The following is a 6000-nucleotide window of genomic DNA, read 5'->3' on the forward strand; positions in this document are numbered from 1 at the left end:
AGGATTTTAATGCTGTGAAGGTTAGTTTTGTGTGTCACCTTGGTTGTGCCACAGTACCGTGTTTCCCCAAAAATAAAACCTAGCCAGACAATCAGCTCTAATGCGTCTTTTGTAGCAAAAATTAATATAAGACCCAGTCTTATGTTAGATAAGATCCGGTCTTATAGTAAAATAAGACCGGGTCTTATATTAATGTTTGCTCCAAAAGACACATTAGAGCTGATTGTCTGGCTAGGTCTTATTTTGGGGGAAACACGGTACCCAGAGGTGTGGACAAACATTGTTCTAGGCATTTCTGTGAGGGTGTTTTTAGATAAGATTAACATTTAAATCAGTAGACTTTGAGTAAAGTAGAATACCCTCTCTTCTGTGGGTGGGCCTCATTCAATCAGAAGAAAGCCTGAATAGAACAAAAAGACCGACCTCCCCCAAGCAAGAAGGAATTCTGCCAGCTGATGGCCTTCATATTTGAACTGCAACATTGGCTCTTCCCTGGGTCTCCAGCTGCCAACATAGCCTGCAGATTGGGGATCTACCAGCCCCCACAGCCGTAAGCTGAGTTCTTACATCAGTCTCGTTCTCTTACCAGATAAGTGGTGGATAGAGAGACAAATGAGAGAGAAGGAGAGGGCTACACATATAGATGGATATCCTGTTGATTCTGTTTCACTAGAGAAACCTGACTAATACAAATGGAGAGAGACAACAAATGGAGAGAGCAAACAAACGGCTGAGATCAAATACCTGCAGGAAAGCATGTGGGAAAGACTTGGTGGAGACTTGAGAGATCCTAGTGAAGCAGTGAAGTCCAAGGGAGACAATGAGAACTTTTTGAGAATATTTCCAACCCACATAGGAATCCATCTGCAGAGGATGAAAATCTTATAAATCGTTGCTTGAGCACTATGTTATGCAGACATAGGACGAGGGTTTCCAGGTGGGAATTCCCACCCGTTCTCAGGAGTTTTTTTCACTTTCCCGTTCCCAGATCCCAAGGAAAGTTGGTCAGGAAATTGGGAAAATCAGCTCCTTGAACCCAGTAATACCCACAATGGGAAATAAACGTACTACTCACAATGTATCTCTTAGACACTTTTCCTATTTATTGCTAGGGTTTCCAGGCAGGAATTCCTGCCCATTCTTGGGAATTTTTTTCGCTTTTCCATTCCTGAATTCCGAAAGTTTGTCGGGAAATCGGGAAAATTGGCTCCTTGAACCCAGGTGATTGGTAGTGTCGGTCGTCACTTTGTGGAAACGATTCATCATGGAAAACAGAAAACAGTTTATATCTCGGGATTCAGGAAGGGGAAAGTGAAAAAAATTCCTGAGAATGAGCGGGAATTCCTGCCTGGAAACCCTATGTGTGACCAAGCCCTAACAAGCCAGGCAAAAAAATATTAAAAATGAGACTTAAAAAACTGAGCAGAAACATCAGCAGTTGTTCACCATGGGGGAAACATTACACAGTTTAAGTACACACACACACACTCAGAATTTGGAGTTGCTATACCATGATATCTTAAATTTCTAATTTCCTACAAAAAAATTTACGAAACTTGTAAATAAACAGGAAGTATGATCCATGCTGAACAGGCCCAGATGTTGGATTCAGTAGAAAAAGACTTGGAAGCAGCTATTATGAATATGTTCAAAGGATTAAAAAAAAGAAACAAGTAATGTATAGATCACAGTTGAAAGATCAAAAAGGAAAATAGAATGAATCTAGACATTAATAAAAATGAAGTCACAAGATATCAAAATTTGTAGGATGCACCTAAAGCAGTGCATGGAGTGAAATTTATTAAAATAAGCACATATGTTGATCAGAAAAGTAGAAAGTTTTCAAGACAATGACCTCAGCTTCTAATGTAATATGTTAGGAAATGAAAAGCAAATGAAACCCAAAGTAAGTAGGAAAAAAAATAAAGGTCAGAGCAGAAATCAATAAAATAGGGGTAATTTTTGAGAGAGTGAGTGAAATCCAAGATCGTTGTTTGATGATACTGTATCTAACATCAACTGCTAGCCAGAATGATTAGAAGAAAAAAGAGAAAAGAGAAAAATTATCAAAAACATCAATGAGAGAGGTGACATTGCTATAGAGAGTAATTATTTAAAAGCTAATTAACATTATTTAAAAGCTAATTATTAGTCCCATTTTAGATTTATAAAAAAAAAATTTGAGTAGATAGTACAGAAAGGCCCCTATACCTATCTATCCCTGGCATGCAGTTTCTCCAGTATTAACATCTTGTATTAGTGTGGTTTATTTGTTATAATCCATGAACCAATATGGACACATTATTGTTAATGAAAATCTGTGGTTTACATTAGTCCAGTACTTCTAGGTGATGGCATATTGTGGTAAGACTATGGATTCTATGGTCATGCACCACTGTCTCATCTTTTCCGTAAAATGGGCCTCGTCCTCTGAGGCAAAGTTGTATGGGATACCATGGTAGAGAGCCACTATCTCTGGCTATTCTTAATCCCTTCATCCCTGTTTGAGTACGCGGTTCCTCACAGGAGTGGGACAGGTCTGTCTCCCTTCTCCTTGATGTGGGCCAGATTTAACATTCTTTTATAATATATTCTATCTTTCATGTCATATTTGATATTGTAGGGGAAAATGCATTCAAGCTGCCTAAATTAGAAGTTTTATGATTAATGAGGTTATCAGTACCCAACTCAGTTATTATAAAGATCTGATTGATTGACTAAAACTACTGAACAACCTTTCAAATTACAATGATTTTATAAATTGATATTCACTTTTCTATTTTGAGATCATAATGATTTATTGTTCTGACATGAAATCAACAGAAAGAAACTCCAATTACACTTTGAAAACTCATATGTTTCAGGAAAATGTCATTTAATGGTTGTAAGCAGATGGATAAATTACCTTAGAAGTCTAGAAGTCTTTTGAACCACTGTCCTTTCTGTTATCTTTTTTTTTGTATGTAGTGTTTCTTCTTATACTTTCTTAAAGTTAGAATTGATTTTCTAAAATTAATATTTAACAAGGCTTTACCATAAATATCACTAGGGTTGAATATTGCTTTTTCTTGTCTTTCCACATTAGGAAGAAAAAGCCACTACAACCCTCTTTCCTAGAATTGTTTTTGCTTATATTCTTTTATCTTATTACTCAGTATTACATATTTACAGTTTTTGAAGCATATTAAGTTTTTTAGTATGGTATTCAACTGGAATGTTGCTTCTTTGATTCTAAAAGTATTTTAAATTAATTCTAAAACATATAAAAAGAATACAAATGGCTTTTAATAATGGTGATGAAATATTCTTGTTTGGATACAGAATTCTATTACTAATATTTTAATCCTTGCATCATCTTGTTGCTTCTCATATTTGTCCCATTTAATAATGCACTTACCATGAACTTTATCTTCACAGTTCACTCTTAAACTGGTTGAATACTCTTATTCTATTGTCTAGGGATAAGGTGGGGATTGATGTATTCTCTTGGTAGAAGACTGAACAAGTTTTTAGGGTTTCCTAAAGTCTAAAAAGAGCTGTCATGAGAAGTATTTGAGATGAAAGCTAAAGGTAAAGGATGCTGCATTCTTCTAGGTGGTAAATAACATCTGGAATAGAGGGGTCTGAGGTTGGCATGGGATGCCAGGGTCTGATTCGTTGGGAAGATTAAGCCTACCTCCAAGGTTAAGGACAGGACAACACCTTTCAAGTCAGGTTTCAACCTTCAGGTTACAGTTGGGCTGGCCCTCCTGATGAGCTCCCTCCATCCCCTCCACCCTCACCTCATCATCCACAGGCATATGAAATGGGGTTCGGTGTCCATTCCTTTAGGAGCTTATCAGCTTTCGTTCAAACTCTCAGTGGCCTTGGCTTGCTCTGAAACATGGCTTGATTTCCATAGCAGACTATTCCATGTGTCAATAAGTCTGTTAAGATTCTAGCACCCAGACCATCTCTCTCCACATTCTTGATTCCCATGCTCCTCAGGGCCACATCTGCAAGAGGTCACGCCCTTCCCATTAGGCCACGAGAACTACTTGGTGGATCATTGCTCTTTTACATTGCTGTGCTAGCTGCCATGTACCGCTCTTTGGGTCAAGCACAGTATATCCACATCTCTCATCTTCACAGCTCCACATGGTCACTTCTGTTCACCCATTTTACAGAATTGAAAACCGCTATCTGAAATTATAAATAACCTGCCCAAGATCACAGCTGGGGGAAGACACAGGGTTCAAATCCATGCTGCATGCCCCTGATACTTGAGCTTTTCAGGGCTACAAAGGCAGCTCTCCTTCAAAGACATTTTGATTGCTTAGTATGTTTTGATAACCACTTTCCAATGTCTTCAGCCCTTTAGTTCTGAGGAATTTGAGGAAAGCTGCAAAGGGAAAATCTGATAAGGCATTTTGAAAAAAAAAAAGAAGAAGTTAATTAGTTTTCCGGATGATTAGAGTGCTTATTCCCCTTTTGCTTGAACAAATGCTTCACCCGAGTTAATAATGCAGCGATAGGGAGCCTCTTTCAACCACAAAACCTTCAGCTGCAAACTCTTCCAGGAGTCCTCGTGGTAGGCTGAAGCCTCTCAGGCATTTTGAATAAGACTCTTTTTCCTGTGCACAGAGCTTTGTGCTCAGTGATTGATTTGAAGCACATGAATGACTGGATGGCTCATTTATTTCTATAAATATCTATTATAAATTACCTTGGCAGCGGCAGAATTCAGTTCATCTCTGCATAATAGAGAAAAACATTTGTTCTTTGTCATGTTCTTATATTTGCTGTGTCTCACAAAACAACTGAATGGACTAGTGACCTATCATGCACAACCACTACTGTTTGTTCATTTTTCATAAAATTAGCTTAATGTATTTTTAAAGATACAGCTGGAATATAAAAGGCAAGTCTATAGAATATGAACTACAGAATCTAAACCAAATGTCCCTATTCTGTGTTTCCCACATTAACTCTTTCATTTACACAAATTACATTCTTACACAATTCCTCACTAACATTAACATTCAGTATATAACGTAAACGTAAATTTACCATGTAGATATTCCCAAGGCAAGATCTGTATTCTAAAGTCTCAATGTGTGCAAATTCAATTTACAGTTTAAAACCAACTGACTTAATATTAAGTATAGAAAGAACACTGAAACTAATGACAAGGTGGTTTTACCACTTATAAAGGCAAGTCATTTAATTTCCTTTATCCCACTTTCAGATCTAAAAAACAAAAAGCTGTATTTTATTAATTTCAGATTCTCATTGAAAGAACCAAATGGGATTTTTTTAAAAACCAGTCAAGATGGCAGAGTAGGTAAATGCTGTGCTTACCCTTCTCTCATGACCATATTAACATTACAAGTAAACTACTAAACAACCATCATTGATATTCACCTGAAATATTGCTGAACTGAAGTTCTACTATTAAGGGATTAAGAAATACAAATTGGTAGTTACCAAAATGGTCATGGGGATGTAAAGTAAAGCACAGAGAATATAGTCAATAATATGGTAACAACTATGTATAGTGCCAGGTGGGTACTAGACTAATGGGGGGTCACTTCTTAAATTATATAAATGTCTAACCATTATGCTGTACACGTGACATTAATATAAAATAATACTGAATGTCAACTGTAATTGAAAATTTTAAAAAGTGGGGAGAAAGATACAGGGGAATAAGAAGTTCAAATTTCCAGCATAAAACAAATGAGGCATGGAGATGTAAAGTACAGCATAGAGAATATAGTCAATAATATTGTGATAGCATGGTACAGTGTCAAATGGTTGCTGGACTTATCATGGTGATCACTTCTTTAGGTATGTAAATGTTGAATAACTATGGTGTACACCTGAAACTAATATAATATTGTATGTTAGCTATATTTTAATAAAAATCTTTAAAAAATTGAAAATAAAAAAGAACCAAATGGATCATGTCCCATAAACTTTGATCTCACCACATTGTTACACTTCAGGCTCTTGCATCAG

This window comes from Rhinolophus ferrumequinum, chromosome 4 (genome assembly GCF_004115265.2).
Source record: "Rhinolophus ferrumequinum isolate MPI-CBG mRhiFer1 chromosome 4, mRhiFer1_v1.p, whole genome shotgun sequence".
Classification (NCBI taxonomy): domain Eukaryota; kingdom Metazoa; phylum Chordata; class Mammalia; order Chiroptera; family Rhinolophidae; genus Rhinolophus; species Rhinolophus ferrumequinum.